Source organism: Prionailurus viverrinus, chromosome F2 (assembly GCF_022837055.1).
Source record: "Prionailurus viverrinus isolate Anna chromosome F2, UM_Priviv_1.0, whole genome shotgun sequence".
Classification (NCBI taxonomy): Eukaryota; Metazoa; Chordata; class Mammalia; order Carnivora; family Felidae; genus Prionailurus; species Prionailurus viverrinus.
In genome coordinates, this window is record NC_062578.1 from 76,323,754 (window position 1) to 76,347,678 (window position 23,925).

Genomic DNA, 23,925 nt, shown 5'->3' on the forward strand with positions numbered 1-23,925 from the left:
ACTGTCAGCACAGAGCCTGATGCGGGGCTCCAACTCGCGAACCGTGGCATCGCGACCCGAGGCGAAATCAGGAGTGAGGCACCGAACCAGGTGAGCCACCCAGGTGCCCCCGAACCTGCTCCTGCATTGCCCTGTGTCGGCGGGTGGCGGTCCCCACTTCTGTCACTTCCGCTGCGGTCTGGGTCATGGACTCTACTCCTGTCCTTGGATGATTCGCGTTCTGATACCACCCCTCCCCGCCACGTCCACGCTGGCTTCTGCGTTGTCCTCTGCTCTCCTTCATGGGCTCCCTTCCCGTGTCTTCCTACTTCCTCACCTGCCGTCTCCTCTGCTGCCTACTCCCTTTGGGCTGAAGCCCTAACCCCACCCACAGCATCTGCCTTGCCTGGTCGCCGTCAGACCCCAAGCTGGCAGGACCGGGGCCTCTCCCCTGCCTGCCCCTTTCTTTGCTAGTCACGGTCACGTGGCCGGTTACTTCCTCTTGAAGCTTCTCTGGCTTCACTCACACTCCAGCTCTTCCTCCTCCCGTCCCAGGCTGCTTCCATCCCTCTCCTCTGCCGGGCCCCCTCCCCTGCCCTGGGTCTGACTGCCGGACCACCCCACGGCTCCGTCCTGGGTCGTCGTCCTCTCCTTACGTGACCTCATCCGCTTCCACGCCGTTAAACATCATCTTCACGGTAATGACTTCCAAATTTCTATCTCTAGCACTAACATCCTAAAGCCGCACGCTCGTGCATCCTGCTCCTTGACATCTCTACTTAGATGACTAATGGGCACCTCAGCTCCAGACCGCAAAAAAGTCTTACTTTTCCCACCTTGGCTCCAAAGCTGCTCCTCCCTCCCCCCCCCCCTTTTTTTTTTTTTTTTGCCATTTCTGTGACTGTCACCATCTTCTCCCGACTGTGGAAGCCCAGGTCCCGGGAATCATGTTGAGTGCGTCTGAACGCTTCACCCCGCGCCCGGCCCACACGTGAGGCCGGTGGGCGCCCTCCCGAAGAGAGATCCTGAATCCGCCCACTTCTCTCCCTCTCCCGGCTGCCACGTGAGCCCCCCACCCCTCCAGCTCCCTTAGCTCCTCGCAGCCATCCCCACTCGTCTCCATGGTGCCTCTATCACTTTCTAGGATCTAATCTGTTCTTTACACAGCACCTGAGTGCTCTTTCGAAAACATCAATCGGATCTCATCACTCACCCACTGAAGGACTTCCAGAAATCCCCGATTGCACCTGCGCTGAACATTTGCTGTGCCTACCAAGTCTCTACGCGAGCTGGCCCCCGCCTCCCTCTGCCTCTGCCTTCATCCCACATGGCACTGCCTCTCTCACATTTTGTTCACGGTGCCCTTCGATTTTCCTCCGTCCCTCCCTCCCTCCCTTCCTTTCTTCCTCCTCTAAACACAAAGTCCATTTCCACCTGACAGCCTGTGTTAGTTTTCTGTTGCCATGTAGCAAATTGTCACAAACTTATCAGCACGCACAGTGGCTCCATAGCGCTGGCTGCCTCCGTCCCCTCCTTCCCAATTTGTCATGGGGAATCAGCCATCTTGGGGATGTCAGGTGGGGACAGGACAGCCTAACAAAGGAAACTGGGAGGGAGCAAAAGAAAGCCATCTAGGACCTTTGTCCTGGCCCAGCCTCTTCAGCAAAAATAGGATCCTGCGACTGATCAGGGGCTGGAAGTCACAGGGCTGTGGAGGACACAGGGAAATATACATGTTCCAGAAGGACAATAGCGCTGATCTGAAAGCCCCACGGTGAGGAGGAGTCACTCTTACCCTGTAATTGTCACCAGCCAGTGTCAGCTCGGGGCAGGGAGTCACTTTGGAGGGCCTGACAGGAGGAGGGCTGTCACATCCACGGGGATTCTTGCACACGGGTCAGTCTGGAAGTGGTGACAGGGCCAATTCTGCCACGGGCGCAGCTCTGTGCCAGCGGCTGGCAGGAGCAATGGCATGGGGAAGAGGCGGGAGGAGACCAGCCTGCCTGGCGCCTTCGGGGGTCCCGCAGGGTGATGGGCGTGCCACCTAAGTCTCAGCCCCCGTGCTGGGTGATGTGCTGATGTGCGGCTCTCTGACGTGACCAGCTCCTGCTGGCCACCTGCCTGGAGGACACTTCTTCTCCCCTGTCCTTGGATAAGCCTGGCGGGTTCTTCTAGCCTTGGCTCAGATAATGTAGCCTCCAGAAAGCTTTCCTCTTCCTCACCAGCCTAGGAGAAGTGCCTCTCTATGCTCACATTTCCAAAACTTGCTTCTCTCTTACTACAGCATAGTTTGCTGCGTATGCTTTCTGAGCCCTCGGAGACCAGAGACTATGTCTCTGTTTTCCCATCCCTATTGCACCAACACCAAGCCCATCGCTTGGCAATTAGCAAGCACTCCCTTTGTGCTAATGTAACGAATCTCTGACCCAGCTCTCATGGGGAGCCTGACATACAGCCTGTGAAATAAGCATCGTAACCTTCACATTTCCAAGGAGGAACCGACATGACGGCTGTGACATAACTCCCCCAAGGGCGTGATGCTGATGAATCATAGAGCTTGGTTTTGAACCATTATTATTGTATTGGTAGTTTCAATTTACTGAGCACCTACTGCGTGTCGGGCACTGTACTCGGTTCTTCATAGGGATTATCTCTTAGCCACCTTCGCGTTAATCTTGCAAGTTGTGTATTATTCTCATGGTATGGATGGAAGATTCGAGAATCGGGGAGGGTTATTACTTTCCCAAGATTATGATGGTGTAGTGATGAGAAGGGTCAGGATCCAGGCGTGTGACCCCAACGCATTTCACTGTACATACCTGCTCCCAATCTACTAATGGGCGCCCAGGTGGATACAAAAAGGGAACAGTAGAAGATGTGGGTGATGAGTTCACACTATGACAGCTACGTGTCCTGTGATGTGAAGAAACAGAGCGTCAAATAATCTTTGCTGACAATGACTTGACCGTAGCTAATCATTAAAGGATGCATTCCTCGAGGGGGTTGGGTGGCCGCCACAAGAATAATGGAGACTCAGAGAAACAAAATTGGTCAGTGCGTCGGGCTGAGACATCATGCTTTCGGGAGAGAGTGTGAATGCTGTTTTGTTGTCGTTTCTCGTGGACTTTCTCTGCTGGAGTTTGGGCTACCAAGGGCAGGGCCTTCATTGTCCCTAGCATCTAGCACATGAATGGCCGACAGTAGACAATAAATAAGGTTTAGGGACACAGATGCACAATTAGCCACAGTCTTTCTGGTCACCAGAGAGGTGTCCTTTGGTCTGTCACCAAAATAGTCTAGTGGGTTTTTCCGAGTGGAGGTGAACTGCTTTTGACCTCTGGTAAACCATTCTATATTTGGTGGTGTTTTCCCATGCTCGATGTTGCTCAAGTAGCTTAAAAAAAGAGAGCTTTACTGAGGCATAATTGGCATTAGTGAACAGCACATATTTAAAGCATACAATCTGATAAGTTTTGACATATGTATACCCTGGGAAACAATCACCACAATCAAGATAGCAAGCATATGAATCACCCCAAACGTTTCTTTCTGCCCCTTTGTCATTTTTCTCTCCTGCTCCTTCCTGTCATCTTTCCCTCGCCAACCACGGATTTGCTGTCCGTTACCCTACATTAGTTTGCCTTTTCTCAATTTTTGCGTAAACAGATCATACAGTACGTGCTCTGTCTTGCCCGTCTTCCTTCGTGTAGCAGACTTGCTTTGAGATTCGCCCATGCTGTTGGGTGTATCAACAATTCATTCTTGTTCATTGCTGGGTGATATTTCATCGTATGAATGTACCATGATGCATTTATCCACTCAACTGTTGATGACCAAGCGTTTGGCTTGTTCCGGCTTTCAGCTATACAGGTCAAGCTGTGTAATGTCCACACACAAGTCCTTGCGTGAACCTATGCTGTCATCTGTCTTGGGTGAACACCTAAGAGTGGAGTGGCTGGGTCACATGGTGTGCCTATGTTTCACTTTTTGAAAAAAACTTCCCAAAGTGCTTGTGCCATTTTATAGCCTCACTAGTGGTGTGTGAATGCTCCGTTCCCCCACCTTTTCACCAACCCCGGCAAGGGTCGATTCTCACTATTTTCTCCATTGGAATACAAGTGTGGGGGATCCCACTGTGGTGTTAATTTGCGTTTCCTTACTGACTGGTGCCGTTGGCCACCTTGTGACCATGAGGGTAGCTAGTAGGAGGGACATGCCATCAGAATGAAGATGAGGTGTTGGGAATCAGGGGAGATCTTGGGGTCCTTGATGAGGTCACTGGACTGTGACTTAACCAGGTCTGGAAAACCTACCTTGGGACTTTGGTTATCTGGATGGATACACTTCCTCGTTGCCTGTGCTGTCGTGACTCTGTTCCTTGTAGCAGGAAGAACTGTCACTGGTTCGCTGGGTTGAGCCAGCCTCACGCTCCACATCTGGAAAGCACGGACACAGCACTGGCCTTCAGTGTCCCTGGTGAAATGTCATCCTGAGGAACGTCATTTTTTTTTTTAAGTGTATTTATTTTTGAGAGAATACAAGCAGGGGAGGGGCAAAGAGATAGGGAAACAGAAGATCTGAAACAGGCTCTGGGCTGTCAGCACAGAGCCCGATGGCGGGGCTTGAACTCACCAACCGCGAGATCATGACCTGAACCGAAGTCAGACGCTGAACTGACTGAGCCACCCAGGTGCCCCCTGTGATGAGCGTCAATCCTTAGATTCTGGTAGCCCTCTTCAGCCCCCTCTCCTACATTCTGCCATCATATATCTTCACTCTGCCAAATTGTGGCATTATCTTTGTTTTATAGATGAAGAAACTGGTATTTCATTCACATCAAGATGTAACAGCTTTGAGATAACAGCTTCTCGTCTGACTCTGACCGGGGTGTTTTTTTGGAGCCACAGTCAAAGCTCTGGTGGAGAGACTTCCAGCATGAGCCTGCAGGGGAGGTGGAATTTGAGGGAAAATAGGATTATTTGTGAGTCCTTGAGAACAATTATCGAGGACATTGTGTATCATGCTATAAAGGTGGCTGGGGGGGGGGGGGGGCAGAATCATGGGGATTTTCCCAGCCCCTTTTAGGCTCTGTGGAGAATGATTTTTTTGTAATGTTTTAGACTGTAATTTCACAGAAAGCCTGAGGATCTGGATCAGAAAAGAGGTTGCCTCTGATTTGGGGAGAGGCAGTCCAGTCTGACCGTGCCTCCTTTGTGACGATATTGCCAGCACCCATGAAGGGGCTCTGGGGTGAGGGGGTTTAGGGACACAGAGGCACAAATGCACCAGTGCTCAAGGTTCCGCAGTTGCAGACCTTGAGTCAAGGACTCGTGTGCAGGTGATTTATTAGGAAAACGCTCCTAGGAGAAGCCAGTAAAGGAGTCAGGAGGCAAGCCTGCCTGGGAAGGGAAGGAACCAAGTAAAGGCATGATTTCAGCAAAGTCCTGAGGAGGGCACCACGGCCTGACCCCTGGTGCAGCTCTGGAGAGGGAGGGTGACTGCCCTGGAGGGCTCTACCCTGACACCCCCTCGCCCCCTCCATCCTGGCTGAGGGCCACCTGCGGGGAGGCACGCACTCAGGCACTTCCCGTTGTCCTTGTGCTCTGGGTAACGTTCTCCAGCACACTGAACAGGGTCCTCAGTGAACAGTTTCAGGTTTGAGGTTGAAATCAAAAAGCACAAGAAGCCAGGGAAGGGGGAGGGGCACCGGAAGGAGATCTGGGCAGACCCCCTCCTGGGGGGTCAGAAAACTGGGAGAGACGTGCCCCACTCCCCCTGCAGGTGTGAGGTGACAATTCAAGGACAGCTGCACCTGGAAGGTCGAGGTCAGTGTCTGAGCCTTGGCCCTCTCACTCCGGAATAGACCTTGGGCCAAGTTTTTAATCTGAGCCTCAGTCCCTTATCTGTCAAATGGGGACAGACACATTGACCTCCTGGGGCTGCTACAAGTATTAAGTCAGATTAAGAGCCATACGAGCCATTGTTTAAATGTTAGGTATTAATGTGTTCCAAGCAAAAGACAGCCTTCCCGTGATATTTGTGACCATTTCCGGGGGGAACGTCTGGGTGAAGGGGTGTATTCTGATTTGGAGCAGACTCAGAGAAGTGCAGAGTATGGGAGAAAGGAAATGCAGACACTGGCTCAAGTCACGTGGCCAGAAGAGCTGGGGTTGAGCGTGCAGCTCAAGTCCCTCTTCACGTCTGTGCTTTTCCATGACACGGGGGGACTCGGGTCTGGGCTGGGCCCGGTCGGCTGTCAGCACACCGATGAGCCAGAGAAGACCGTGATCCCGGGAGTCCTGTTCTTGTCTACACCTGACGTGTCCTTAGGCCCAATCAAAGTGGCGAAAAAAAAAAAATCATTCAGGGCAAAGGAGAGAAGACCTGGATGGGACGCAGTGAGTGTGACAGATGGCCTTGCCCGGGTCGCATCTGTGAAGCACACGCCTTCCCAAGAAGGCTGCCGAGTTCTGAGAGGGGGATTCCCTGGGGGGGGGGGGGGGGTCTGCCAGCTGTGGGCATCAGCGGCTGTAACAGCCAGCTGACCTTTGCAGGGAGCCCATCAGTTAGTGCAGGACGCGCCCACCCTGGCTTCCCTGCCCCGGGTGAGCGTCCTGCCTCTGGGGTGTGCAAGAGGCAGAGCCCGTGCTGCGCTGGCGGGGGGAGCTCAGCAGGAGCAGGGGGGCCCCGGGAAGGACTGGAAGAGGCCGTGCTCCGCATCCGGAGGACTGTGTGTAGGTCCAGATACCCAGGAGCGGGGCCGAGCAGATCAGGAGAGCCCCAGGAGGAAGGGTTAGGGCCTTTCTACTCTCTCATTACTTGAGACCCAGCAGGTGTCTTTGCCCTTCAGGGAACATTCCCTCCGCACAGAGAAGGAAAAGGGATTTTAGGGGCTAAGGGAAAGCTACCATCACCTAATGATGCTGGTGCAAACGTATCTATTTTTTCAGGGCGGGGTTTCTCCCCCTCCTAGGGAACTAGCTTTGACCTATAAAACAGGAACTGAGTTTATGGGTGTGCATGGAGAGGGTTTGCAGAGGGGCACGACGACAGAGGAGGGGGAGAGAAGTGGACAGAGAGAGTGGCAGAGGCCAGATGGCCAGGACCGGGATGGTATAAAGGTACTTGTCTGGGCGGGTGTGGGGGGGGGGGAGCTGACCATCTGCGTGGGGAGGCCCAGAGAGGGGGCTGGGGTCTCAGGCGGGTAGGCCCAGCCCGGGGCGATTTCACCGCAGGGACTCTCAATTTAGCTTGAAGGGAGGGGCCCAGAAGACCCCAGGAGAATATTGCTAAAAGCAGCTTCGTAAATTTGATTTCCTGAATGGTTTGGCAAGTGTCACAATTTCTTGAAATGTCACACACCCCAACATTTTGTAAAGGCACTCCCTGTCCTTTCACTGTGCATCAGCTGAGAGAGAGCAAGTTAGAGGCAGGTATCACACCTGAGAAGCCACCCGGGCTCTGGACCTGGCCTGAGGCTCGGGGCGACCGAGTCTGGGCAACCTTGGACTAGCTGCTTAGTTTCTCTCAATCTGCTTCATCCTCAACACTGGGCTTCATGAAGAGACACCTTGGGGTGTTGCTACGAGAAGTGAGGTTGTCGGTTAGGTCCGCCGGCTCCCTGGGAGGGGATTCTTCCTCCTTGGGGTTTTGTGGGTTCTGTCCTTTTGCCCCCAGCCCAGGCGGAAGCACGAGACAGAGCAAAACGGGGGCCAAGGCTGGAACACTAAGGCACCGTGCAATGTGCGTCTTCACTTGTCTCCGCGGTTGGGGTTCTGACTCCGTGTACCCACGGAAACCAGAGGTCGAAAGACAAAGTACAACTCTGTGACTTTAGGCAAACGCTGTATAATTTTGGAAATAGTTTCTAGCATCCGTTAAACTGATCTGGGGATATGGCTTCTAACTGAGGCCACAGCTGGTCTTCCTATCCCTCTCCCCTGAACTGAAGAAAATCAGGCCTTCAGAGGGGACTCAGTAGTCCCGACATGTGTGCCCTTTGGGGGGCCAGGCAGAGAACCCACCCAGGGCCGGCCGCCTTGGGGACGGGGGCCTGTTCATAGGCCCCCTTGCTGGCTGCCGTCACTTGGTTCCCTCAGTGTCCAGACAGAGGGTTAGGGGTTGGGGTCTAAATCATTTTCTTCTCAAGAGGCTCTTGGGTCCTTAGGTCAATGTTCCCGTGTCCCTAGAGGACCATGGCGGCTTTCATTAAGGTAAAAAGCCCCCGTGTGCCCTTCCCCGAATGTGGTTCCTACTTGTTCTGTGTGCATGTAATTCAAACGGCCACTGACACGGTTTATCCAAGTTGGTTGTGTTCACTCTAAAAATAGAGAAAAGCAGCAGACGACTCTCAAACACTAACAGCTTCTAACATTTGCACTTCAAGACAAAAAACAGACAAAGACGCGGAGGTGCCCCCATCAGACCCCGGGCCGCATCAGCTCTACACGACTTTGGCCGGGAAGGGGCCACAGGAGGATCTGGAGGACAGAGAACTGACGTCTGGAAGGAGACCCAGGTGGGATGGGTGTGCCCTGAGGTTGGCTTCCTCTGCGGCAATTCTCAGAGGTGTAAACGCTCGCTTTTGTCCAAAATGGAGGGTTCGGGGAAGTACACGCTTTGGTGCTGACGGCAGGGGGGCTGGGGGAGAAGGACCTGTTGTAGTCCATGACCCCTGTATCTTCCACCTGACTGATCCACCTGGATCCACTCATCCCCAAAGCCCGAGCCAGCCCTGCACCTTCCGGGCATAGGGGCCCGTGAACACCCTTTCCGTGTACCTCGCTTGGGTTGAGTTCATTTTCTGTGCAACTGGAATTTTTTGAATCATTTACTTATTTAATGTTTATCTTTATTTACTTTTGGGAGAGACAGAGCGCAAGTGGAGGGAGGGGTAGAGAGAGAGGGAGACACGGAATCGGAAGCAGGCTCCAGGCTCCGAGCTGTCAGCACAGAGCCCGACGCGGGGCTCGAACCCACAAATTCGTGAGATCATGACCTGAGCCGAAGTCAGACGCTTAACCGACCAAGCCACCCAGGCGCCCCTGTTCTAATCATTTAGAAACGACTGTAGAGTGCAGGAGGGTATAAGGGGGCTTCGTGGTGGTGGTGGGGGGGGTGTCCGTCTTTGGGTGCAAACAGCACACAATTCTAGGAACATGGAGTTCATTTCCAATCTCCCCGAGTCCCACCGGGGGCTCCCTGGGGAAGCCAGTGCCATCCATGGTAGAGCCTCAGTTTCCCCCTTTGTACAGTGAAGGAAATACCGGTAGTGCTGGGGGTCCGATGAAATGACACGTGTGAGTGAGCCGTGTGCCCGCACAAGCACTAACCCAGCGGGCTCTGCAATTTCCTTCCCGGTAATACCTGCTGTTTTCCATCCTGTTTTCTCCCGTGGTAATAATGGTGATTACACCTGACACACTGGAGTTTTACTCACCTCAGAATGCTATCACAGGCAGTGTCTTGTTTTCTTCCAGTGCATTTCCTTTTGGATTCGGGGGCCGCTGTGCCGAGGGCAAGTGGCTGGGGAGACGTGGAACCGACACTTAAAATCATCTGTTCTGGGCCAGGCTTGGGGCACCCTTGAGCTCGTTTAATTGTCTCAACGACCTTGCGAGGCTGAGACGGCCATTGCCGTCTCTAGATGGGAAACTGGCTTTCTGCGAGGTTCACAGCCTGGGGTCCTACCGCTGGAGGAGGGCGGAGCCTGGGTTCCAGTCCAGACTGGGATGGTACCAAAGGCTCACCTGCTCTGGGAGCCTCTGGGCTTCACCCTGAGGGAGCCCCTGGCAGTGTATCAGGAGAATGATCCCCCTCTGCTCGGTCTTCAGCCCTGCTGGGCCCCCTCCCTGGTGCTCCGATGTGGGGTTTGCATTCCTCATCGTCCTCCTCCTCCTCCTCCTCCTCGCCTCCACCTGTGTGTGTCTCCTGCGTGCCTTCCCGGAGGCGGTGGGAACGGCCCAGGCTCTGGCTAATTCAGGCTTTCTTTTCTGAGTTTAGACCCTGGCAAATCTGCTTCCTCTTCCTCCCACCTCTCAGGAAGCCTGCTTAAAAGCAGTTGAGTTGACAAGTCAGAAGAGAAGACGAGTCAGGCAGCAGCCAAGTCTCCCTGGCAGCTCCCGAGGGGCTCGCAGCCGCACGGCTGTCTATACCTGTAAGAACACCACATACTCTCCAACGGGGTTTTTTTTTTTCGTTTTGTTTTGTTTCTTAAAAGAAGGGCTTAAACAAGCCCCCGCACATCCTCTTCTTAAATGGCATAAAATTATAAATGGATAAACTTCCCTTGGGGGATATGTTGGTGGAGTCTCTTCTGTACTATTCATATCAGGACCGTTTTTCTAAGTTGGGAAGTGGCCTCTGCCATATATAGATATACACACACAGATATTCTAATATTTTATGTACATGTACTGTATCACCTGACTACACACTGGGCATTGTGGAAGCTATTGGGGAAACGAAACAGAGTAAGATTCAATTCCTGCCTTTAAGTGGCTGCTAGTTCCTGCGGCTGTGGATTAAGAGACCACGAAAGTAAGTGGGAGCTGCTAGTGAAGAAAGTTCTGAGGGTCATACAGGGCACCGTGGGAGCACAGAGGACAGGCGAGGGTGTCCCCCTGCCCTGGAAGGGAGCCTGGGGGAAGGGGCATCTAAACAGCAAGAGCATGAGAATCAGGACACAGACAGGTGCAGGGCTTGGGGCAGGAGGAGAGAGAGAGGGTTATTGTAGAAGAGGCAGTCTGTCCAAAGCTCAGAGACAAGAAGCACATTGCTCCAGGGAGACCTGGAAATACCTTGATTGGTTTTCAATGTATCACTCTTTCTAAATAGGGTGATACTGACTCTGGGAACTTTGTGGTTAAGTGTGTATGGAAGGCAATGGGATGATGCTATCAGCCAGCAACTTGATGGCATTTAGTAATTTGCAAATGCTTTTGCTGCTAATACCCCGCTGGGGTCTCCCAACCAGGAGGTGTGTGTGTGTGTGTGTGTGTGTGTGTGTGTGTCTGATCTTGTTCTAGTTCTAGCTTTACGCCTGGGAAAACCAAGGCTTCGAAGAGGGCCATGTCCTTTCTGAGCTTACAAGTGGGTTGCCTCACACTTTATATTGGTTTTTAATTGCACAACAAATGAGCACACATTTGGCAGCTGTAAACAACACATGTTTTTTTATCTTCATGGTTTCCAATGGCTCAGGAGGCTGGGGCACGGCTTGGCCGGTACTCTGCTTCAGGATCTCACCAGGCTGCAATCCATGGGCTGACTGGGCTGCACTCTCATCTGAAGGTCTGACTGGAGAAAGATCTACTTCCAAGCTCTTGGAGTTGTTGACAGAGTTCATTTTCTTGAAATGGCAGGAGTCACAGTAGCTGGCTGGTTTGAAGTCAGCAAGGAGAACAACAGCCTACAGGGGAATCTGCTGGCAAGACAGAGTCCTATGTGACGTAACACCGTCACGGTGGCATCCAGCCCCTTTGCCATGTTTCGTTGGTAGGAAGAGGTCCCGCCCATATTCAAGGGGGAGGATATTACATGAAGGCATGAGCACCAGGAGGTGGGGGTGGTGGGACTTCCTTCAAGCCTGTCCCCACACACTTGTAGCCTTTGCCCACCAGTGCTCCCTCCCCTGGCTCTGACAAGTCCCTCCTACCCTCCAAACCATGGCTCAGATGTGTCCTGCTTCCCTTGGGAGGCCTCCCAGAATGCCTCTTGCTCCTTCCACATGCTGCTGCCCTCCTCTCCCCGCCTGGACCGCAGCGGTCACTGTGAGGTATTGAACCCTCACCCCTGATTTGCAAGCCTCTTTCCCTCCAGATGGGAACCAGAACTCCCCACTTTTGCATCCTTGGCGCCCGATGCATCGTGGGTGCTCAGCAAGTATTTATAAGGAATCAAACTGATGAATGGAGCGATGTGCTTCGAGCCCCAAGTCTATTCAGGAACTTGAGCACAACTCCGGGCCTCATTCCATCATACCTCTCCATTTTCTCAATAACCCAAGACTGAAACCAAATTAGCACTGTGCATATTCCTGTTGGAACCAATTCGGTTTAAAGGACCAGCTCCCCCTAGGACAGATGGATGATAACACACAGCATTTTAATCAGGTTTTTTTAATTTTCCAAAGCGCTATCATATTCAATATTCCCACTAATTCCTTCCATATCCAATTGGGCTTGGTCTCCTTACATACACTGTAAGTAACTGGGGTTTGGAGAGATGAGCTAATTTGCTTAAAACTCTGCAGACCGGGGCACCGGGTGGCTCCGTCGGTTGAGCGTCTGACTTAGGTTCAGGTAATGATCTTGCGGTTTGTGAGCTCAAGCCCCGCGTCAGGCTCTGTGCTGACAGTTCAGAGCCTGGAACCTACTTTGGATTTTGTGTCTCCCTCTCTCTCTGCCCCTCCCCATTCTCTCTCTCTCTCTCAAAAATAAATAAACATTAAAAAAAAAAACCCTATGCAGATAAAACAATTGCAAGGCTGTGACTCGATGCAGGGCTGCTGATTCCCATCGTCCAGCACATGCTGGGCCAACGCTGTGTCTGTCAGACCTCCCTGGGGATGGGGACGTCAACAGGATTGCCATCGTACCCACGGACGGTTCGCGCTCCCGTGATGGAAGCAGAGAACTGAGACTGTAAATATAAAATGGGTTCACAACGGCACTGATAGAGTTGTGTGCAATAAGTTTTGGGGAACTAAGAAGAGAAATATATCGCACGGGGTGTGGGGGACGAGGGTCCTCAAAGTGCATGGAAAGTCACTAGGAAGTAGCAGGCAAGGAGAGAAGGAAGAACGTTCTTTTTAAAAACTTTTTTGATGTTTGTTTATTTTTGAGAGACAGAGTGAGTGGGGGAGGGGCAGAGAGATGGGGAGACGCAGAATCCCAAGCAGGGTCCAGGCTCTGAGCTGTCAGCACGGAGCCCGACGCGGGGCTGGAACTCACGAACCGCGGGATCACGAGCTGAGGCGACGTGGGATGCTTCACCGGCTGAGCCCCCCAGGCGCCCCAAGCACATTCTCGACAGAGAAGAGCCAGCGCAAAGCCTGCAGAGGAGAAGGTCAGGATGGCACGTCAGGTTGCCTTATGAGCAGCGCACAGTGCATTTGAGACCGGGGCCAGGAAGGGTGCGTGAGGGCACCCTCCTCTCTCCTGTGCTCCTGTGCTCCCGTTTCTAGAGCATGTTCCTCTCCTCAAGGGCTCCTCCCTCTGCTTGTTTTCTGGAACCTGCTTCTCACAACCTCACTCTGCCGTGTTTCCTAGTTCTTCCTCATCGTCAGCCCGTCCCTCGTTCTCAGGGACCCCCCACTCGGCATCCCCACCGGCCTCAACCCCCATCGCTCTCCGGGACCCCCGCCCCCCGGATCAGGCCGGCAGCGGCCTCACAGTGTGCAGCTCGCTGAACACTCACAGAGCCCTGTCCCCTGTGACCGCTCATCAGGCCGTGGGGTCCCTTGGCCCTGCTTCCTCACATCACACTTCCCGTTGTTGGCCCACATTTCCAGCTCCTCGCTACTGCCCCCTTTGTTGTGGGCCTCCCACTGCTGGTACGAATCCTTCAGGGTTTTGTCTTCTGCCGTCTTCCCTTCTCTTCATCTGAGAAAGAGGGAAAGGCTGCCAGTGCAAAGGCCCTGCGGTGCCAAGGATCTTGTTGTGTTTGATGAGTTAGAGGAGGCCTGTGTGATGATGAAAGGGGCTCTCCTGGCTGATGTGGGCAGAAGCCAGGCAGTGAAGGGCCTTGCAGGTCATTCATAAGAATGACATTTGTTTGCTGTAAGTAGAAGTCTTTGAAGAGCAGTAAATGGGAATGACACGATTCTCTTTGCATATCTCAGAGATTGCCTGGATTCTGCTGAGGAAACTAGACAGGAGAAGGACAAGAGTGGAGGCAGAGAAACCAGATGGTATAATTTTAAAGAAATACATGACAGTATTTGCTGATGATGAATTAAATGTGGGGGGAGTCAACAGAGAGCGTCTTTCCTTTTTAATTTACTTATTTTGAGAGATAGAGAGAGGATGCAAGTAGGAGAGGGGCAGAGAGAGAGAGAGAGAGAGAATCCCACGAGGTTCCGCACTGCCAGCACAGAGTGCAATGTGGGGCTCGAACTCATGAGCTGCCAGATGGTGACCTGAACCGAAGTCAAGAGTCAGACACTTAACCGACCGAGCCACCCCGGCGCCCCTCAACAGAGAGGCTCTTAAGGTCCCTCCTGACACGGTCAGTCCCTCTGTTCTTCTGTTAATTGTACAAAACACTTTCCTTCTCTTTGTTAAGCACGAGGCCAAGACTGAGGCCTGACAGATTTGTCCAGTAAGGCTACAGCGATCCCTGTTTAGATGGAGCTGGTTCGTCATGCACGTAGACAGTGGAAGGAAGACAACCCAACGGTACCAGCTCCCCAGGTCCTCGTCCCACACCCCGAAAGGAGAATGTCGAAGCCACCGGGGCCAGAGGGCCATGCAGCACAAGTTGTGGGACGGGCCTGCTGAATGCAGCCGTGTGGTTTTACAGTCTCTTCTACCCTTGGGGGTGGGGGTGTGGAAAGCGTCATACCTCATCAGAACTCCAGAGGTCAGGAGAAAGTCTTTCCTGACTGGGGACGTGGTAAGGGGGTAGGGATGGATTTGTAGTGGCTCCTTATATTCTGGGAGGATCATGAAGTGTTCTACCAAGACTCAGATTGGCGACGGTTTGAGGCTTTGTCTTCCAGGACCACTTGCTGACTGCAAACACACATGTCACTTACTGTGACCACTTACTATGTTCTAAGTACTTTATACATATTAACTCACACATGTAATGTTCACAACAATCCTCTGAGGTAGGTGCTATTTTTGTCTCGATTTCTCAGGGGAGGACCCTGAGCCACACAGAGGTAAGCACCTAGCCCAAGCCAGTAAGAGATGGGACTGGAAATTAATTTGAACCCATGAGGACAGGCATCGCGTCCATTTTGCCCACCGTGCTCCCCAGGGGCTAGAATGTATGGTTCGTAAAAAGAACTCAACTCAGGGACGCCTGGGTGGCTCAGTCGGTTGAGCGTCCGACTTCGGCTCAGGTCACGATCTCGCAGTCCGTGAGTTCGAGCCCCGCGTCGGGCTCTGGGCTGATGGCTCAGAGCCTGGAGCCTGCTTCCGATTCTGTGTCTCCCTCTCTCTCTGTCCCTCTCCCGTTCGTGCTCTGCCTCTCTCTGTCTCAAAAATAAATAAAAACGTTAAAAAAAAAAATTAAAAAAAAAAAAAAAAAGAACTCAACTCATATCCAGGAACAGATTGAAGACCAAGGCGAAAAAATGGAGATTTAGGGCTGATGGATGTAGGTCATGAAGGGATTGGAGGGGTCAAGGGTAACTCCTTACTTTCTCCCTTGGTGATTAGGGTATTTGTGGGGCCACCGATCGAGTTGGGTGTTAGGAGGAGGAACAAATCTGAGGGGCAGGTAAGGAACTCACTCTCAGACACTTTGGTTTAAAGATGTCTGCAGACCACCTGGGTGGTGATGCTCAGCAAATTATTGAGAAAATAAAGAAAAATGAGGTACATTGCCTTCCTTCCAGACACTCAGAGAAGTAGCAGAGACATAATCGCAATTCGACGGTGCAATGATGTTGGGGGGAGAAGAGGAGGAAGGTGAGGACAAGCAGAGTGAGCCTCACGTCGCGTGTAATCCTTTATCAATCTCCCCCAGCGCATCTTCACCGTGTCCGGGAGGAAGTGGAGTCATTGATCAGGTCCCCGGGGGACTATTCTGGTCTTGACACTTGAGCGGTGGGGTGTCGGGAATTGAATCTATTCTGGATAATAGTTCTTCCCTGATTGTTCTCCCAATGAGGCGATGTTTCAGCTCTGTCATACCGGATCTCCTTAGTTTTTGAATAGTCTCCCCATAATAACCTGCTTTCCTTAATCACCTTAAAAGGCTGTTCATCTGGCCCCTGGCTGATGTCGATGTGATTGTGGTAGTCAGTGTACGATGAGGGTGGCTGTGGTGGGGGGGGGGGGAGCAAGAGGTCCACTGAGGCACAGATGGAGACGGTCCTTGAAGGATCCCTGGGTGGGCGACAGTTGTCATAAGAGATCAGACCTCCAGGGACAAGAGAGGCCTTGGAGGATAAACTGTCTGAAATTAGGGTGAGGATTGCATGCGTGTTTACGCCTGCCGTCCTTCCTGTGTTCTTTTCCTTCCTTTTCAAAGGAGGTGGGTTTTTAGGACAGGCGATTTGGAAATGGGGAGGGAGCTTGGAATAGTTAAAATGGGTAGACACAGACTGTTCCTATGGATCCGGCTCCAGAAGCTCTATTTCTGTCTCTGTGTTGGTTCCTTGCCTCTGGGAAGATCACAAATTCTCCCCTGTTACTGCAGGCCTGATGACTATTTATCTTTACGTATCACCCTGGCGACCCTGGGGACATCATCTGATAAGTGGGAATAACGTTTCCACTAATGTACAGAGTTCCAAGTTCTGCCACACAGGAAACCTGTGGGGTGAACTGCCGTCTATCCGATTTTATTGCTTTAGAGATTGGAGGCTCAGGGTTGACAAGATCTCCAGGATCAGACAGCCAGTAGGTGCAGAATCAGAGCTGGTTCCCAGATTTCTGGATTCCTGGTCCAAAGCCTATTTCCACCACACCGTAGTGCTTTGGGGGTCTGCTCGCTGACGAACCCTCCCTCCCCTCTGCATCCACATTTTCTCTTTCCTTGACCTCCAGGGCTTGTTTATCTGAGCGGGTAGGTCAAGTGTCTGATACGCGGTGTGGCGCTTAAATGACACACGAAGCCCTTCCCCGTGCCCACACGCAAATTTGCCCGAGACGACCTGACACGTGGGCAGGTCTCATTCACACTGCATGACAACTGGGAGACAAATGCACGTCCGAACCATGCCCGGGAAAGGCGAAAAGAACACTGGAAAGGAAGTCAGCAGACCTGGATCCAGGCTTGTTTCTTCCCCGGTTCTAACTGTATTTGTAAGCCAGGGAATCTCCCTGGGGCTCAGTGTCCTTGTCTGTCAATTAGGAAAGCCGCCCTGCCCGTCGCCCAGGCATGTGAAAGAGTTGGGTAATGTGTCAGGCTCAATACAACTCTAAAGCCGTGCTGTAATTATCCGAGAGGCCCTGGAACCTGAAGCCTGATATATAATTGCTTCTCTCCACATGGGAAATATGATGAGACACTTGCTCACTTCTTTCCCCCACAAGGGAATAGCAGTTATCTAGGGGGCATTTGGTTTGGCTTTTAATCATGCACAGGTGTAAGATTCCAGCAGAAAAGAGCCTCTTCGGGTGCCCCTTTCCAATCTCTGCAAGTAGAGACAGAGATAAGATTATTTACACCCCCTTCCATTATTCACAGCCTCTTGGAATGTAGCATTAAATAATTCAGAGACCATACAAGCTTGAGGATTGATGGTGAAGCTGATAGTTCTTCCCAACACAGCATGCGGCAGCTGCAGAAAAGTCCAGATTCCGGCTCAGATGCATGTGGGAACAGTGGCTGGATGCCCCACACTCCTCAAGACCTTGGAGAAGGGCCTTCCTTCTGGTCTAAAAGTGACTCTCCATCACAGGGGTGGGGCGCCCTATCTCTGGGTAGGAAAATGCCTATCCTGGGGCTACCTTCTAATCTCATCTACCTTCTTGAAGACCACTCTACCCGTCATAGGTCCAGACCCACGGTAGGTGTCTGATGACTAAAAAAAAAAAAAAAAAAATGAATGCTCTTGATTTGTTAGCATCTTGTTATCTATACTACAACATATATAGATCAGAGCTATTGGGAGTTGGAAGACCTGTGTTCCAATTTGTCCGCTGATTAGCCTTATTGGACACGGAAACGTCGAGGGAGTAGAGGAGAGAAGCTTCAGACCGAATCCAGGGAAGAAGCAGATAGCTAGAGGGATGCGAAGAGGGGGAATTTCCGGGGAGGAAGTGCAGTGTGGCATTTGAGGATGGAGAGTCCCTGGAAGTGGCCACTGGGTGTGACAGTGAGGAGGTCGTCCAAGTTCATCTCTGGCCTCTTGAATCCGGCCTTCTTTCTCGGGCAGTCCACCGACACAGGCACACGGGCAGCCCGTCGGAGCCCAACACCTAACTGTCTGGCCTCTGACTCCCTGCATTTGGCTCCTGGGCCCTGGAATCCCTGGTCCGTGTTCTGGCTCTGGAATCTTCTCCTGGCCCTCCCCTCCGCTGGACAAGCTGTCCAGACTCTCCTCTGGCTCACAGAGCGCTGTTCTCCTTCCTGCTTGACTCCGAATCTGCTCTTGCTTTCAGAGCTGCCTGTAAGTCTGGACGAGAAGGCCTGCTTCTCTGTCACTCTCCCAGCCCCACGGAAGCTTGCACGGCCAGGATGGCTCCTTGTTTCAGGCTTCACGTGGCCATCACTGGTGACCTCCAGAAGGGAAATTGAGGTGAATCCTGAGTTAAAATGCTATGTTTTAAAGAAGTAGGAGTATAATAGCATTTTTAAAAACAGTTTATTTGTTTATTTTGAGAGAGAGAGAATGTATGAGCACTAATGCATGCAGGGGAGGGGCAGATAGAGAGGGAGAGAGAATCCTAGGCAGGTTCTGAGCTGTCAGCACAGAGCCCGACACTGGTCTCAAACTCAACAAACATGAGATCATGATCTGAGCCGAAATCAAGAGTCAGATGCTTAATGGACTGAGCCACACAGGCGTCCCAAAAGTCAGCACTGAAAAAAAATTTTTTTAAATATTTATTTATTTTTGAGAGAGAGAGAGAGAGAGAGAGAGAGCGAGCGAGCGAGCATGAGCTGGGCAGGGGCAGAAAGAGAGGGAGACACAGAATCTGAAGCAGGCTCCAGGCTCTGAGCTCCGAGCTTTCAGCCCAGAGCCCAGAGTTTGAGGCGGGACTCGAATTCACCAACCATGAGATCATGACTTGAGCCCTAATCAAGAGTCAGACGTTTAATGGACTGAGCCACCCAGGTGCCCCAATAGTCAGCATTTTTAAGTTACAAGTGCAAGAATCCTGGCAATGGAAGAGGGTCCCGGATTAAGCACAAGAGCCCTGCTGGGACTCTCCTCACAGGGCGCCCAGACTCTGCCGGATATGCGTGTTGGGGAGTGGTCAAAGTAGGCTATGGCGGGCGGTGGGGCCAGAGGAATTGAGCATCTCGGCCAGGGTGAAAGATGGAGACAGAAAGGAAGAGGCTGGAGGTACAAACCCAGAGGAATTCGGCTGAGCTGCGAGAAGCAGGTTCTGTTGTTAGCAAATAAGCTGCAGTTGGGGAACTTGGAAGGCGATGGGAACTTGGAAGGAGGGGCCTCCGAGAGAATATCTGCCTCCTGGCTGGCTCCAGAGGACAAACCAGAGCAGGTAGACCTGGTCTGTACGGGCCTGGCCCGAGGGCACTGGCTGAGGGGGCTGGTCCTCCCCCGCAGAAGGGAAGCCTCTTCTGAGATGGAGAAGGAGCCCTGGGGGGCCCAGGAAGGAGGCAGAGGTTGGAGGAATCCCAGAGGTGAGCTCGATTCTTGGGAAACGCTTGGCTGTATGAGGTCCCTAAGAAGCTGGGGAGTCAGGCTTCCAGATGGGCAGGCAGGGAAGCCCGTGTTGCTCACCAGATGCACAGCTTTATGGGGCTCGTCCGATGGTTCAGACACCCGACATGGGCCGTCTCAACTCCTCAGAGCGCTGTGCTATGGAGAGTGCATGGCTTTTCCCCATTCTGCGAGGCTCAGGTTCATGAACATCACCAAGTCCACACAGCACAGAGTGACTGAGATGGGATTATACCCCTGGTGTCTCTGTTCTGCCCACAGTAAGGGAAGCACGCGTGACTTTTTCATCAGCCCGTCACCACCACGATTTATCATAAACCCCATTAAAAAAATTTTTTTTTCAACGTTTATTTATTTTTGGGACAGAGAGAGACAGAGCATGAACGGGGGAGGGGCAGAGAGAGAGGGAGACACAGAATGGGAAACAGGCTCCAGGCTCCGAGCCGTCAGCCCAGAGCCCGACGCGGGGCTCGAACTCACGCGAGATCACGCGAGATCTCGCGAGATCGCGACCTGGCTGAAGTCGGACGCCTAACCGACTGCGCCACCCAGGCGCCCCATAAACCCCATTTAAAAACACGGGCCCCGCTCCGACGATCATAGTCATGACTGTTGGAAGAGCGGTAATCACGTCCCCCCGGATGGCTTTCCACTGCTTGTAATTGACTTGTTTCATCAGATTCTGATCTTCACAGCATTTGTCACCACGGGACAATCGGAGTACATGCGACTATCCTGTTGGAAGGTGGAGATAAAATTGGCCAGAGAGGCCGAGGGCCGCATAGGAAGTTGGGCCCGTGGGTGTGGCCAGAACCAGATTTTTTCTGTGTTTTCACTGCACCTCTTTGCGCCTCCTCCCGTGTCCTGCATGCTGTTGGGTTTGCTATCCTTGCAAGGGACTGATTAAGAGGGAGGGGCGACTCAGTAGCTGTGTGAGTCCCAATACCTCTCCAGGCTCAGGCCTTGTAGTGAGACGCCAGTGTCGTCGCCTGTCCTCATGGACTCAGGACAGGTGCAGTTATGGACTGAACACCTACTATGTGCCAGATTTGGGACAGACATGCCCTCATTTAATTCACAAAAGATACAAATTCCAACAAACCTGGGAGGTAGTTCCTGGTAATATACCCATTTCACAGATGAGGAAACATACGTCTGATAAATTGTGGAACCTGGCCTTGTCTGAATATAAAGTCTCTCCTCTTTCTGTGGCCTCCTGATCCTGACCACGCTGATTCCAAAATGCTCTCAGGCATTGGCTATAGAAGATCTGCTTTCAACATCCTGGATAAGAGTTAAAAATAGGGGTATCTGGGTGGTCAGTCGGTTAAGCGTGCAACTTCGGCTCAGGTCATGATCTCACAGTTTGTGGGTTCGAGCCCCACTCCAGGCAGTATGGAGCCTGTCTGGGATTCTCTCTCTGTGCCTCTCTCTCTGCTCTTCCCCTGCTCTCTCTCTCTTTCACACACACACACACACACACACACACACACACACACACTCTCTCTCTCTCTCAAAATAAATAAATAGAAATTAAAAAAAAAAAAGAATTATAAATATCACCCCACTACCCCGGGCTCTAAGAATCATTCTTCCTCTGACTGAATGCTTATCAAACTGACCGCAGTGGTTGATTTCATTGCTTTCTTTCCTGCTAGATTGTAGATTGTATGAGGCGAGGACCAGCTTCATTTCGCTGACCATGAATTCTATGTGTCTGGCACATTATAGGTGCTCAATAAATATGGTGTTGAATGGATAAATCCCACTTTATAGCCGAGGGACCTCTATTCCCGAGATGTTAATAAAATGTGATCTAGGGGTTCAAATTCCCTCCCCACTGCAGAGTCAGTCCACTTTCCACTCAAAGAGATTTAGGGGTGGGGTGTTGTCGGTGTTTGTAAACGGCGAGGAAGAGGCAGAGGTGGGGATAAATAATTACATTAAAATGCCCCGCGGAGACCCTTGTGTGGGCCGGTGTAGGAGGATAGTGCTCGTAAGGAGGAGAATTTGCACCCGTGCTGCTGTGTTGGTTGACAGGCAATCCCCAGGCCTGTGTGGAGGGAAGGGGAGAAAGCACAGGTTGGAAATGTCACTTGAGGCTGTGGGGCTGGCTGTACACGGCTCACTGGGGCCACATGGTGGGGCGGAGAGAGCCAGAATGTTGGAGAGCCCCACCCCCAGCCACCAGTTTGGATGCAGCCTGGTATTCTCTGTGCCTTTTGGCAGGGCGGGGTGGGGGGGGGGGTGGTATTAACTCTTAGAAACTGTGTTCTTAGCTCCAACCTCCACTGCCCCTGGTTTCCACCCCGTCCAGCCCTTTCCGGGAGGGCAAAGCAAATACATTTACCACGAGTATGCCATTGGGATCCTTTGGGTCATCACTTTGGACCTCAGATACCCCCTTGGTCTCCTGGGGATTCGATCCCCGTCTTCCCAAGACCCCATGAATGTGCTTTGCTCGGCACTGTCTCCCTTGGGTGGCACACGGAAGGTGAGGAGTGTGGTCCTTGGAGTCAGGCTGCCGGGGTGGGAATCCTGGTTCTGCTCCGTGACCTGGGCAGGTTAGGAATGGCTGCAGCCTGGGACTCCCATTCTGCAAAATGGGGACAGGAAAGATATTTCCTGCAAATTTCTGGTGTGAAGATGGAATGAAATTACGAATGCTGAGTACTTACCCGAGTGCCTAGCACATGGCGGGTACTTAGCACCAGTACTGGCTTCACAGGCTTTGGGATATTTTAGGGATCGAAGGAGACAGAGAGACAAAAAAGCACTTTGCACGAGATCACAGGTGCTGTTCTCCACCCTGTGGACCACAGGAGCCCATCGTCGATCACACAGGGTCGCCTGAGGGAACCGGAATTTTCACACCTGCGACCAAGTATTACCTGTGTTCTCTGCTCATAACAACAATCCACTACCGTGTCTGGGTGGCAAACTCCTACTCATCCTTCAACATCCATTAGTGTCACCTCCTTCAGGCAGACTTCCTTGACTGTCCCAGGTACTCTGGCTGTTCCCACTTCTGCCTCCATCGTGCTCAGTGTAGATGTCCAGACTTACATAGAGATGGATTGATCGTTCTGTGATGATCTGGTTCGGTGTTGGCTTCACCACCCACAGGCTCTGAGCTCTTGGAGGCCTCACTGACTCACTGACCAATCCTACTCCCCTCTGGACCCTGCGTGGGGGCTGGTGCATGGACAGTCTGAAACTCACGTGGCCTCGAGTTGAAGGTCTGGTGATTCGCAGGAGATAAGATGTCATTTGTGAAATTTGAAAAGGGTATCTGATCTTTGGCCAGGCTCAACACGGAAATATAACTATGCCATGAATTGAGATTTAAATTCCTTACTTTGTTTTTTTTTCTTTTTAAAAACCTTTTAATGATGGAAGAAAACCCACCAATGAGTTGCGTAGATGTGTGCAATTTCTTCCTCCAAGAATTCGTTTTCTGCCTCATTAATAGAAACTCTCCCACATGTTGCAAGAAACTTTCTTCCCCTTTGCAGGGAAGGACGGTGAAGAAATGGCTTGTGCTTGATTTTTTCATGGCCTTGGGATAGATAATTGCTTAAAGCTGACTTTTGGACCGCTGATAATCCAATTAGGGTCTCGGGCATAATTGTTTCTGTGTAACCTGGTGCCTCTTATCTTCCAAGGTTCTGACTTCTGAAGCCGGTTCTCCTGGCAACAGCTTATCTTCCTGTGCGAGACAGTGGCACGGCCATTTGGAGGTGCACTTTGCTCAGCAGGTAAGAGGGAGGTCGCACCTGAGAAAATAGACAGGGAAACGTGGGCATGATCGGAATAATGATTGAGGCTTTTGCGAAGATGCACATACGTCAATGTCTGAAACAGAATGAAATCTCCCCGAATCTGGGAGGTGAGTCCAGTGCCCTTTCCCCCTCACTGCCTACCCCCCAGACAGAAGACCAGGAGGTGAATTATCTCTTTTGTGCCTTCTGTGCTGGCCAAATGACCCTGCCAGGGGTGGAAGCGGGGGGAGCTGAGGTTTGCTGCTGGCTATGTTGAATTTATAGTCCTCCCTTTCCGGCCCACTCTAGCGAATCAAAGGCAAAGCAGCCATGTGCTAGGGAAGAGCCTGAACTGGGTAACAGGACACTTGGATTCCGGTCCTGGAGGTGACAGGCCACTCCATTAACCTGCCACTCCATTAACCTCACAGAACCTCAGTGTCCTCATCTGGGATGGGAGGGAGATGGTTCAGAATCAAGGGTCTTGAACCATCAGCCCAGGGCCAAACCCAGGCCTCAGAAATGTCTGTTTGGTATCCAGAATGATTTGAGTTAATTGCCAGCATTTAGAACCCTGAGTAGGTTTCATGAAAAATAAAATTCCTGCCTGCTGTTGATAATGGGAAAAATCTAGACGTCTTGGGCCTACAT

The 23,925-nt window shown here is 52.0% G+C and overlaps 1 long non-coding RNA gene across 1 annotated transcript; it reads left to right on the forward strand.

The window, feature by feature from the left end:
* On the forward strand, window positions 1–23,269 carry LOC125156413 (uncharacterized). Its single transcript, XR_007148596.1, has 3 exons — window positions 1–90; window positions 535–677; window positions 23,179–23,269. It is a non-coding gene; the product is annotated as an uncharacterized LOC125156413 (long non-coding RNA).
* The last annotated feature ends 656 nt before the right edge of the window (window positions 23,270–23,925 follow it).